This window comes from Panthera uncia, chromosome X (genome assembly GCF_023721935.1).
Source record: "Panthera uncia isolate 11264 chromosome X, Puncia_PCG_1.0, whole genome shotgun sequence".
Taxonomy (NCBI): Eukaryota; Metazoa; Chordata; class Mammalia; order Carnivora; family Felidae; genus Panthera; species Panthera uncia.
Genome location: NC_064817.1, coordinates 53,653,255 through 53,667,147, shown reverse-complemented (window position 1 = coordinate 53,667,147; position 13,893 = coordinate 53,653,255). Strand labels below are relative to the sequence as shown.

Sequence of the window (13,893 nt, the reverse complement as noted above, 5' to 3'; positions counted from 1 at the left end):
AAATACAATTTAAGAGCATGTGTTTCTTGCAAGCCCTGAGACCATTCAAAGCTACAGATTGGGGCGGGTGAGTAGAGAAATGTGGAGTTAGTCTCAACTTATTAAAATGTTTTTCAGATTTCAAGACAGTCTTTACTTTTAAAATGTTTTTCAATGGAGGGTCGCCTGGGTGGCTCAATCGGTTAAGCATCTGACTTCGGCTCAGGTCATGATCTTGTGGTCTGTGGGTTTGAACTCCACGTCGGGCTCTGTGCTGACAGCTCAGCCTGGAGCCTGCTTCAGATTCTGTGTCTCCCTCTGTCTGTCTCTCCCTCAAAAATAAATAAACATTAAAAAATTTTTCTAATGTTTTTCAATGGAAGAAACACCTTGGAAACATTATTAAATATATTACCTGTACAAATTTTGTGGTCAATAGAATGATCCTGAATGTATCAGCCCTTCAGAAAAAAGGGTGGAAAAAAGAAAATTGGTGCTGACATATCCATCCCTAGGGTTCTTACCTCAGCCATGCATTAGAAATCACCTAGGGAAGGGGCACCTGGGTGGCTCAGTCGGTTAAGCGGCCGGCTTCGGCTCAGGTCATGATCTCGCGGTCCGTGAGTTCGAGCCCCACGGCGGGCTCTGTGCTGACAGCTCAGAGCCTGGAGCCCGTTTCAGATTCTGTGTCTCCCTCTCTCTCTGACCCTCCCCTGCTCATGCTCTGTCTCTCTCTGTCTCAAAAATAAATAAACGTTAAAAAAAGAAAAATTAAAAAAAAAAAAGAAATCACCTAGGGAATTTTTAAAAACACATATTCCTTTTCCCACTCCACCCCCAGGCCTATTCATATTCTTCGGGTTCAGGCCCAGAAATCTGCATCTTTAAAACTCCTCAGATTTTTCTGATGTACTATCAGGTTTGAAAACCAAAGTTAAATCATTTAGACTGTTCACTACCCACAACCCCACAAAAATGTCCTATTACAGGATACCAAAAGAAATTATTGATTTGTTACTAAAAATAGATTTCTTGAGGCTAACAGTAAAGTAAATAAAATTTACTATACAGTAGGGGCGCCTGGGTGGCTCAGTCGGTTGAGCGTCTGACTTCAGCTCAGGTCATGATCTCATGGCTTGTGACTTTGAGTGCCACATTGGGCTCTGTGCTGACAGCTGGGAGTCTGGAGCCTGTTTGGGATTCTGTGTCTCCCTCTCTCTGTGCCCCTCTCCTGCTCACACTCTCTCTCTCTCAAATAAATAAATAAACATTAAAAAAATGTTTTTTTAGTTTACTATACAATAGAACTGTATTTTAAGAGCTTTATGAACACTTTATAATGTATCAGTGTCCTTTGCATGGTTGAATATGCTACATTTATGTCCATTTTATAGTGTTAAGGAACCAGGCTGGATCGCTGGCGGAAAAACCAAGCGGCACTCAGCGATCTTGTTGGATCAGAGTTTTACTTTGCACCAGCAGCCTCAGAGGAGATCCTTCTCCAGAGATCTGAGCCCCAAGCACAAGCACGTGGGACAATTTACCGTCTGCTACTTCCGCATTCCGTATTAGTAGTAATTTGGCGTGCATGGCAAGCAGGGCAGGAAGAAGAACCCGGAAGGAGTCTCTGAACTAGGAACTAGAGTTTATGTTAATCCCTTAGGCCATCTTATGGTGCATAACTTTACTTATTTTCCCAACAGTAAGACTTGGAGCATAATTTTTAAATTTGTTAAATGATTAGAGATTTATAGTTCCTATATGTTTGCTGTTATGCCACACTGTCAGTTAATATCTATGATTTATTTGATGCTGAGTCTTTGGTCAGGAACACAACCCCCCAATTATAATATTGTTCCTGTGGGAAAATATGATCCATTTCATGACACCATTTGCAGGAACACCACAGTGGTGTAGCTCACTTTTCACAAAAGGTATGTTCCTGAAAAGTAGTACAAACTGAATTTCTTTTTTTTTTGTTTATTTTATTTGGGAGAGAGAGTGCACAAGGAGGGGCAAACAGACAGGGAGGAGGAGAGAGAAACTCCCAAGCAAGCTCCGCTATGTCAGCACAGAGCCCAAGAGGGGCTCTCCAACCCCCCCTCCCCCGCCCACCACCACCGCTGCCGCTGCCGCCACCGCCGCGGCAGCAGCCGCCGCAGCCGCCGAAGATCACAAAACACAATGAGATCTTAAGAGTCAGGCGCTTAACCCACTGAGCCACCCAGACATCCTGGTACAAACTGAATTTCTATCAGTCAAGTCATTTAAATTCTACCATGGACTAGCTTAACCTAAAAGGAATCCTTTAGTAAACAAAGGAATACTTTGAGAAAAATAAAGCTCATTCTTATTTGCTCTGAAAATTTCGATTTAATACATGGAAGATATATTAAAACAGGGCACAATAATATTTAAGTAGAAGTTAGTCTAGGTTACAGTGCAAATGGTATTTTTTTTTAATATCAACCTGTAGATCATATACTTTAGAGCCCAAAAAAGTAATCACTGAATCTCCAGTGCAAGGTGGTTATCTTTTGTAGTGCTGTGCATTAATCCGGCAAAGAATGTGGATGGCAAGTCTGTTTCTTTGTACTGTAAGATTTAAAAGGACCAGAGTACAGACAAATGCTCACAAAATATTCCTGTGAGTGAGTGAAAAAGGCAGGTATGAGGATCCTCCTTTTTCAAAAAGAAACATAAGCACGGGTTGATTTGTGCAGCTGGAATGGTGAGGACTTCTGAAATGCAGCTAGGTAAACTAAATACTAGAACCAACAGAATAACCAAGAGTCATTGTCTCTAAAGAATGCTGCTCCATTTAACCATTTCCTAGGGCACAAGACGAAGAGATTAAGTCAGAAAAGGGTGCAAAAGTACTTTGTAAGCTTTTAAGTACTATGCAAATAGAGGAAGCAAAGTTCTCATTTGATAGTGGGGGGGTGGGGTGGGGGTAGAGGTGTTGGGGATTTGAGAAAGTATGAAAAAAATCTAGAAACCATAGGTAGGAAATGGGAGGGCAGCACTAGGGGGTCTAACTTGAGTTCTGTGGTCATGAATTGAAGAGCAGGCAGTGTGGTCATGTTTTTTTTTTTTTTTCTCCAGCTTCTTTCAATGCATAGGTACAAGCACCAAGCAGGCAGAAAATTACCATAATTGTAGTTTTGTCAAGTAAATAAAAATAAGTAAGAGGAGCGGGGCCTGGGTGGCTTAGTCAGTTAAGCTGGGGTCATGATCTCAAGGTTCCTGGGTTCAAGCCCCATGCTGGGCTCTGCGATGTCAGTGCAAAGCCTGCTTGGGATTCTCTCTTGCTCTGGCTCTCTCTCTGCCTCTCCCCTGCTCACACTCTCTCTTGCTCTCTCTCTCAAAAATAAATGTTAATTAAAAACTTTAAAAAAAAATAACTGATAAGAGGAGCACCTGGGTGGCTCAGTCAGTTGAGGGTCCTACTTCAACTCAGGTCATGATCTTGTGGTTCGGGAGTTTCAGACCCTTGTCAGGCTCTGTGCTGACAGCATGGAGCCTGCTTTGGATTCTGTGACTCCCTCTCTCTCTGCCCCTCCCCCACTCATGCTCTGTCGCACACGTTCTCTCTCTCTCAAAAATAAATAAGCATTAAAAAATAATAATAGGGGCACCTGGGTGGCTCAGTTGGTTTCTTGGAGAAGTGGATAAAGTACACCAAAGATGGCTGATTGGACTAAAACAAACTCTGGCCTCTAGCTTAGAGACCCCTCCTCCGGTCTCTTCTTCCTTTGTTTGCTGTGCCCGCGAAAACCCCCACAGATTTGGAGGCTGTCGGCTATAAATTACCCTCCCCACTTGCATTGGGGCTCAGACATTTGGAGAAACAGTCTCCTCTGAGCTCGCCAGTGTAAAATAAATCTCCAATCCACCAAGATCTCCGTGTGCCGCTTGGTTTTTCCACCAGCGTTCCAGCCTGGTTCCGGAACAGGTTAAGCGTCTGACTTCAGCCGGGTCATGATCTCATGGCTCGAGCCTGCATCGGGCTCTGTGTTGACAGCTCAGAGCCTGGAGCCTGCTTCAGATTCTGTGTCTCCGTCTCTCTCTGCCCCTCCCCAACTCACACTCCGTCTCTCTCAAATAATGAATAAACATTAAAAAATAATAAGAAGAAACAAAAAAAAAAATAAGTGAGAAGAGGCAAGGGAGGTTAAGTGTATATGTATGCTAGGGGCCTGAATTAGAGTGGTGGTGGTAGAAATAGAAGAGGATAAGACTGAGATTCACTGAAGATCAGATTGGTAGGATTTAGCTAAGATGCATGAGAGGCTCAAAAAATGCCCCGGCATACGTTTTAACCAGGCAACAGCATGTAAACACTAGCTGCTCACAAAGTCCTGCACAGGTGGGATTTTAGAGGTCAGCTGTAGTCCTAGATTTCCTCAAGTAGTGCTGAGCCACTGGAGATGTGCTGATAAGGCATATACCTGGCAAATAGTGGGCTAGGGAAATTAGGACAGGAAGGCAAAGGTAATTTTGCCTGAATTGGCAGTAAATTTGATGGTGGGCAAAGTCAGTGGACAATGGAGTTGATTATCACCTAAGTAATAGTGAAGTGGAGAGGGAGATGGACTCCTAGGGCAGGATCAATGAAGACTGTACAAATGGGATAGGGGAGCAACACAATTTAAATCACAAAGTGCAATAATATATATTCTAATGATGTAAATAATGGTGGAGAACCTTCTTAAGATGGAAGGAATTCAGACACATTGGGAAAATATGTGGTCAAAAATCCTTCAAATTTACCTAAAGGTGATCACTAAAGGTAGATATTATCATGCTAATAAGGAAATGATACAGAATAGAAGAGAGACAAAACTGAGAGTCTGAAGACCTGGCTTCTAGTCCAAGTTGAGTAATGTGATCTTCACTTTCATTATCTGTAAATGAAGGTAATGATACCTCTCCTACATAATCATAAGGTCTGTGCATAGAATGTAAGGTCTGTACACTAGGCAGGGACCTTCACTGTCCTGTTTCCTAGTGTATCTCTAGGACTCAGCCTGGCATATAATAGCAGGAGCTTATGGATATTTAGGTGAATGAGTATAGGAAAGTGCTTTTATATCTGAGAATGTTACACAAATATCAAGTATGGATTTTTCTTCTTAATAATAATTCATGTAAATGATAGCTGATTCTATGTTTATAGTAACATAAAATTTTCTAACATTTTTATATATTTAAGTACTATCTCTTATTTCTTTCTTATAAGATAGTAATGGATTGGCAGTAGCTTAACAAAACAGAGTTTAAGTGGGCCATCTTCATGGAAGCCAGAGGCAAAAGGTCAAAGACAGGAATGATGAACTTTTTGAATAGTGAAGCTACTTTCTATTGGTAATACTTAAGTTGGAAGCCTGCTAAAAAAGTCAAGAAAAAGGATTGTGTAGTCACATATGAAATATGTTGAGAAGTTTAAAAGCTCATTTTTTTAGCTGCACCAAAAACATGTCCATGTTGTCTCTAATGATCCCTTTACCTCTTCTACTTGCCCCTCACCCCCAGTAAATACCATGCATTATAATTTCTGTCTTCTCTGGTTCATTAATACTTTATATTTATTGTTATATATCTTATTTTTGTATTTAATTTTAATAATTTTTATCTTTAATATGCTTTCATTTTTATATTTTACTGTATATATTAAGCCTTCAAATTCTTTTTTTAAGTTTGTTTATTTACTTTGAGAGAGAGAGAGAGCGAGCGAGTGAGCAAGCACAAGCAGGGTAGGGACAGAGAGAGGGAGAGAGAATCCCAACACAGAACTGGATGTGGGGCTTGAACTCATGAACCGGGAGATCATGACCTGAGCCAAAACCAAGAGTCTGACATTTAACCCACTGAAGCCACACAGGCACCCCAAGCCTTCCAATTCTTTGATGAATTAATAAATGTACGGACTTCATTAAGATTACAATATATTAAGCCTGCCAGTTTCTCGCCTCCTCCTGTCTTTTCCCTCCTTATCTAGCATATTCAATGATCTACCATTATTATCACTTCCTCAATGTCCTTGCCTCTCTCACCCTGTCAGTAAACTACTCTGGCAAATCCTTGATCCTGGATGAATCCAACCATTTACCTGCTCTGAATTTGCATCTGAGCACTGAATATTCCTAGAGAAAATCCCACAATCTTGCTCAGAGGTCGCACTTAAATTCATGATCACAGACATCAGACAAGTACTAAATGCCTGTTTGAAATCCACTGCTTTTCTATATTAACCTCATGTTCCAGGATAATTATTTTATATATATTTTTTTCTGTCCTCAAACCTCTCCCTCCACTCTTCTCTGCCCTCTACCCTTATGATCTTGCCCAAACTTCATTGTAAAGAGTACCATTGGAAGTGGGCACTCCCTTTTCCCACCCCCAAATCTGTCAGCTGATCTCCATCTGAACACATTTTTTTCTTACTTTTCTCCGTTTCTAGTGGATGAACTTCTCCCTCTCAAAAGTCAAACCTTCCACTTGTACCATGTATCCCATTTCTCTCCCTGCACTGATGTGGGGAACAAAGACAAAAAAGGAAAGGTAGATAAGATGAAATTTCCTTATTACCTCAGCTTATTGACAAATACCTGAGGCTGGCAGAGTAAAACATTCCTCCAGGAACTCCCAACTGTCATATTGTTCATGCTTTGCTATAGAGAAAAACAACTTCAGCTTTAAAATAGCTAGGCCTCCAGGATCCTGTGAGTCTTCTTTACCAAACTAAAGTCCTTTTGGAAACTTCCCTCTTGTCTTTACCTCCCCGCAGCTGTATTTAATCAATTGTTCCTCACAATCCCAGGGCAGCTCTTTCTGCCCACTGGTCTGGTCCCCATGCTTTAATAAAAGCACCTTTTTGCACAAAAGACATCTCAAGAATTCTTTCCTGACTGTTGGCTCAGAACCCCAACATTTCCACATCATGCACCACCTCTTTGGCTTTCATGCATCGTCAATCTCTCCTTCTCTATAGATTATCCTTAGGCATTTACATAAAAAAATCCAAACTCCTTGTCCCCACCAACCTCTCACTGGCACTAGGCTCTAATCACACTGGCATCCTCTTGTACATGGAACATGCCAAAGTCTTTCCTGTTTTAGGACTTTGCACTTAGAATAGAATCCAAATTCTGCTGCTAACTCTGTCTAGGAAGATATAGATCCTCTTGCCTTTACCACCTCATCTGGCATAACTTTCTACCTAACTCACTATTTCCCAGTCACACTGCTCATTTTTCAGTTCCTTCAACATTCCAAGATCTTCCTAGTTTCACAACCTCCACACAAGTTTTCTCACTATGCAATATGGGACCCCCCCCCCAATCCTCTTCTGATTCTATGTCTCAGTATCAATGCTACCTCCTTAGCAAGTCCTCCCCTGTTATTCTCTCACAGCCCTTTGTAAACATATATCTACATATATATTGGCTATCTCTCATTAGCCTATAACTTACATCAGGGAACTTACATACATAACTTACATCTGTTTTGTTCGCTTCCATATTTATCTAATACATAATGCCTCATATAAACTAGGAAAAATAATATCTTTGGAAGGAATATATGAATAAATCCATCATTTCTTTTTGATTTTCCAATATCCTAGGAGATAAGCAACGTGTTCTTATCCCATGTTACATAGGTAGAGAGTTACACAGTAAGTAATAGAACTAAAGTCATCTAACTCCAAATTCAATGCTTTTGTTTTATACTACTTGAGCAGGGAATGCCCTTTGTTGTATGAACACAAAAACTATAATAAACTCATTGAGTTACATTTCCTATAATGATGTGGTAACCTCAACTCCAGTTCTTAGCTTTGAAGGATTTTGCTGAAATAAGTACTACCTCTTTCCTCATCCTCAAAAAAAAAAAAAAAAAAAAAAGACTCTTCTTCACATACCAAAAAGAGACAAAGGAAATATGTTTGGGTATGCACTTTGCTTATTTCATAGCATGTAATATGATTCTACTGGGAAGTTTGCTATAAGTTAATAAAAGTAAAGAAATAATAGCCCTCCCTTTTTTTAATATTTTATTTATTTTTGAGAGAGACAGAGTACGAGTGGGGGAGGGGCAGAGGAAGAGAGAGACTCCAAAGCAGGCTCCAGGCTCTGAGGTGTCAGCACAGAGCCCAACGCAGGGCTTGAACTCATGAACTGTGAGATGATGACCTGAGCGAAAGTTGAACGCTCAACTGACTGAGCCACCCAGGTGCCCTGTAAACAAGTATTTTTAATAGAAATATGTCCCAAATATTACATGAGACATAATTCTACTTAAAAAGTATTCAAATTTAACTGAGCACTCAGTATTTTATCTTCAATTCTACTTAAATGTGTCATCTCCCTCCTGCACCAAGGCCTTCACCCATGTACTCATGTGAGGAAAGAGCATCTCAGGGAGATGAGATGCTCTTTCCTCACCCTCCTGTTGACAGAGCTGTTGCAAGGAATACATAAAGCAAGCTTTATAGTGTATATCATAGTACTTAGTACAAAGAAAAGTTTGTACTCGTGGAAGCATCAATGTTATTCTCAATGCTCTTGAGTTCTTTATAAGAAATCTAGTAAACAGTAAAATATACATAAAACATATAGTATACTTCCCTTACCAAGTACTTTTATGTATGTAATTTCAATTTGGTCTTCAAAATAATACTGTGACATAAGCATTAGTAGTATGATTTTATTCATTTACAAATGAAAGAATAACTAAAGAAGTTCTAAGTAAAAGCAGTAATGAAACCCAGGCTTTCCAGCCTCAAAAGCTAAAATTTTGTGGCTATATGGTATTATTTCCTTACTCATGATCAGTCTGTGACATACCTATACCACCACCACCACCACCACCACCACCAGAATAAGAACAAAGTAATCAACAATAACAACCATAACAGCTAACACTTATTGAATACTTTCTGTGAATCAGGAACTTTTCTAAATGCTTTTTATGTACAGTTGACCCTTGAACAATGTGGGGTTAAGGGCACCAATCCCTCACACAGTTGAAACCCCACGTGTGACTTCTAACTCCCCCAAAACTTAAATACTAACACCCTACTATTGAGTGGAAGCCTTATTGGTAACATTAGCAATTCATTGACACATATTTTGTATGTTATAATATGTGTTATATACAGTATTCTTACAGTAAAGTACGCTAGAGAAAAGAAAAGGTTATTTAAAAAATAATAAGGAAAAGTGACTACACTTAAGAGTCAAAATATATGTGAGTTTAAACCCAAGTTCTGCTATTTACTATCTATTATTTCATCTCTCAGAGCTTGCTTACTCCTCTGTAAGATAAGGATAATATCTACTTTGCAGAAAAATTGTGGAGAATACATCAGAATAACTATAAATCTCTTAGTCCAGTGGTTGGCACTTAGCACATGATAGACCCTTAATGATCCAAATCCCTCTAATCCCCCTGCCAGGACCGGGGTTAGTGCAAAATAGTTACAGAATCATGGTGATACTAATTTTGTTCCTTTCAGACCTCAGCAGCAGTGTTCTTCTAGCCTTTGTCTCTGCTGCCAGAAATAAGGGAGCCAGTCTCAGCAATTTAGAAGGGGGAGAAGATGTTGTGCTGAATCTTAGTGTGCCTTCCAACTGAGGACCACTCAAGTCAAAGTAACTCCACACCCACAAAAACCTGTGCTTTTATCTGAAGAGAGACCCACCAAACTACAACAGATATTATAATATCTGTTAATATTATTCATTTAATCCATAAGAATCATATAATTGATATGAATATTTTAAATTAACCATCATTTCTTATACACTTTTTATTAGTAAGTATGCTGAATGCTTTACATATAGTATTTCATTTAATTCTTACAACAGCCTTCTGAGGGAGGTTATTGCTCATTCAACAGCAAAATTATTGATTGCAATTAATTGATTATTCTAAGTACTAACAATATAATAAACATAAGAGATAAAAATTTTTTCCCTCTTAGTATCCAAAATATATAAAGAACTTATAAAACTCAACACCCACAAGCTAAATAATCCAGTTAAAAAATGGGCAGCAGACATGAATAAAAAATGGGCAGAAGACATTTTCCCAAACAAGACATCCAGATGGCTGAGATGCCTGACTGACTCAGTCAGCAGAGCATACAATTCTGGATCTTGGGGTTGTGAGTTCAAGCTCCATGTTGGGTGTAGAGATTACTTAAAAATAAAATCTTTTTTAAAAAGACATACAGATGGCTAATAGACAGATGAAAATATGCTCAACATTACTCATCATCAGGAAAATACAAATCTACAATGACATATCACCTCACACCTGTCAGAATGGCTAAAATTAACAACAGGAAGCAACAGATGTTAGCAAAGATGCAGAGAAAGGGAAACCCTCCTAAATTGCTGGTGGGAATGTACACTGGTGCAGCCACTCTGGAAAATAGTATGGAGGTTCCTCAAAAAGTGAAAAATAGAACTGCCCTATGATCCAGCAATTGCACTACTAGGTATTTACTCAAAGGATACAAAAATACGAATTTGAAGGGATACATGCACCCCAATGTTTATAGCAACATTATCAACAATAGCCAAAATATGGAAAGAGCCCAAATATCTATATGGAATATTACTCAGCCATCAAAAAGAATGAAATCTTACCATTTGCAATGACATGGATAGGGCTACAGAGTATTATGCTAAGCAAACTAAGTAGGTCAGATAAAGGCAAATACACATGATTTCACAAATCTGTGGATTTTAAGAAACAAAACAAATGAACATGGGGGGGCGGAGAAAGGAAAACCAAGGAACAAACTCTTAACTATAGAGAACAAACTGATGGTTACTGGAGGGGAAGTGAGGAGGAGGTGGGGGAATGGTTCAAACAGGTGATAGGTATTAAGGAGGGCATGTATTTTGATGAGCACTGGGTATTGTACGTAATTGTTGAATCACCAAATTCTACAGCTGAAACTAATACTGCATTGTATGTTAACTAGCTGGAATTTAAATAAAAACTTGGGGAAAAAAATTTCTGCCCTCATGGTAGAATATGGGGAGATAATCAGAGAGGTATTATCACCTAGTAACAAAGCCAAGATTCAAAAGCAGGTCTAAGAATAAAATAGAAAGCCCAGAAATGAATCCTCACATACACAGTCATGTAATTTTTGACAAGGGTGACAAAACCTTCAGTGGAGGAAAGGGCAGTCTTTTCAACAAACAGTGCTAAGAGAACTGGATATCCATATGCAAAAGAATGAAGTTGGACCCTTATCTTATACCATATACAAAAATTAACTCAAAATGGAGCAAAGGCCTAAATATAAGAGCAAAAACTATAAAGTTTTTAGAAGAAACCATAGGAGAAAAACTTCACAACATTGGATTTGGCAATGATTTCATGGACATGACACCAAAAGCATAAGCAACAAAAGAAACAACTAAGTTGGACTACATTAAAATTAAAAACTTCTGTGTGTCAAGAGCACACTGCCTGGGTGGCTCAGTCAGTTAAGCATCCAACTCTTGACCTCAGCTCTGGTCTTGATCCCAGGGTCATGAGTTCAAGCCCCGCATTGGGCTCCACACAGGGCATAAAGCCTACTAAAAATAAAAATAAAGATAAAAAAAACCTTGTGTGCATCAAAAAACACTAACAATAAAATGAAAAGGCAAACAAGAATGGGAGAAAATATCTACACATCACTTATCTGATAAAATTTTAATATCCAGAATGCATAAAGCACTCATACAACTCAACAAAAATAACCCAAACAACCCAATTAAAAATGTCCAAAGAACTTGAGGGGCGCCTGGGTGGTTCAGTCAGTTGAGCGTCCGACTTCAGCTCAAGTCATGATCTCATAGTTCATGAGTTTGAGCCCCATGTTGCGCTCTGTGCTGACAGCTCAGAGCCTGGAGCCTGCATCGGATTCTGTGTCTCCCTCTCTCTCTGCCCCTCCCGCACTTAAATGCTGTCTCTGTCTCTTTCAAAAATAAACAAACGTTTTAATAAAATAAAATAAAAATTTAATTTAAAAATGTCCAAAGAACTTGAATAGACTTTTCTCGAAGATATACAAATGACCAACAAGATAAAATGCTCAGTGTGCCAATAATCATTAAAATAAACAAATCAAAACCACAAGGAAATGCCACTTCACACCTATTAGGATGACTATTACAAAACACACACACACACACACACACACACACACACACACACACACAAGGATTGGTGAGGATGTGGAGAAATTGGACCCTTCTGTATTGCTGGTAGAAATGTAAAATATTGCAGCAGCTATGGAAAATAGTTTGGTGATCCCTTAAAAAATTAAAAATAGAATTACCATGTGATCCAGCAATTCCACTTCTGGGTATATACCCAAGAGAAATGAAACAAGGGACTTGCATAGATATTTATACATCCATGTTTATAGCAACATTATTCTTTTCTTAATAGCCAAAAGGTGGGAACAATGCAAGTACTCAATGATGGATGAATGGATAAACAAAATTTAATGGAATATTATTCAGCCTTAAAAAGCAACGGATTTTTGATGCAAGGTACATGGATGAACCTTGAAGACAATATGCTAAGTGAAATAAGCAAATACTGTATGATTCCATTAAAATGGTTATCTAATGTAGTCAAACTCATAGAAACAGTAGAGTGGTGACTGCCAGGGGTCGGGGACAATGGGAAATAGGGTGCTATTGTATAATGGATACAGAGTTTCAATTTGGGTGGATGAAAACATTCTGGAAAGGGATAGTGGTTAATGTCTGTACAACACTGTAAATGTAATTAATGAAACTGAATTATATACCTGAAAATGGTTAAAATGGTGAATTTTATGTTATGTATATTTTACCATGTAAAAAAATAACAAAAAAGCAGGTCTGTGACTCTTCAGCCTATACTCTTACCTCCTGTTGTAAGTGTCTAGTAGTTGCTGCTTAGATTAGTCCAGAGAAAGCTTGGTTCAGTATATTCAGGTTCAAATGTAAAATTATGGTGAAGACATAAAAAGCACACAGAGTACTTGGCGTCATCACAATGCTGTTTGAGAAAACCATTTATGAAGTTATCAAGCCCCAAATGCATTACTGAAAAACAATTTTAAATGAGCCAGGCTGAATAAAAGTCATCCTACAAATAGGAAAATAGCTAATTTGACTGTAAATGATTATCAGGAAGTTGTTTTTAAGATGACTCTCTACCAGGGGTGGGATGGGGGCATGGGGGAATGGAGGCAGAGCTCGTGTAAACCTATTACATGAGTTTTCCTAGTCTAACAGTCAGATTCCAAATACATGAACTTCTCTTGCTTTTAAGTCACAGACCCATCAGATGAAAACGCTGGTTGTTTCTGGTACAACAGGACTATTTCTTTTAGTCTTTTCTCCTTTTTTTTTTTTTTTGTTTAATTCATCAGCAAAGTGTCAATTTGGGGGAGGACTACAGTATTTCTTAAGAAAGAGAATGTAAATAGAGTTTCCAGTTATTTATTTATTTATTTATTTATGGCTTGTATTGATTTTTGGAAGGAGAGGCAGAGCCTAAAATATTAAGACAATGGAAATGTTTTTTTATGCCAAATCCCATATAATAGCTGTAACCCTCATATAATGGGTGAATGTTGTCTCACATTGGAAATGTGACAGAATTCGGGTACCCATGAGAAGGTTCTGTAGGTATTTACACTTTTGGTACTTTTTCTTTGCCACCATCACCACTAACAAATAACTAAGAATTTCATTTACTTAAGACTGACCAAGATTTTTCCCCTTTGCTCCTTCACGGTCTCTTCAGTACAGCACAATAATAATTAAAACACTACTACTGCTGCTGTTACTCGTATTAGTAGCTGACATTCAGTGAGCGCTTACTACATTCTAAGCACTATGC

The 13,893-nt window shown here is 38.7% G+C and overlaps 1 protein-coding gene across 1 annotated transcript in view; it reads right to left on the bottom strand.

Moving 5' to 3' along the window:
* EDA (ectodysplasin A) overlaps window positions 1–13,893 on the bottom strand; it is a 419,425-nt gene that overhangs the window by 368,445 nt on the left and 37,087 nt on the right. The window lies entirely within an intron of this gene.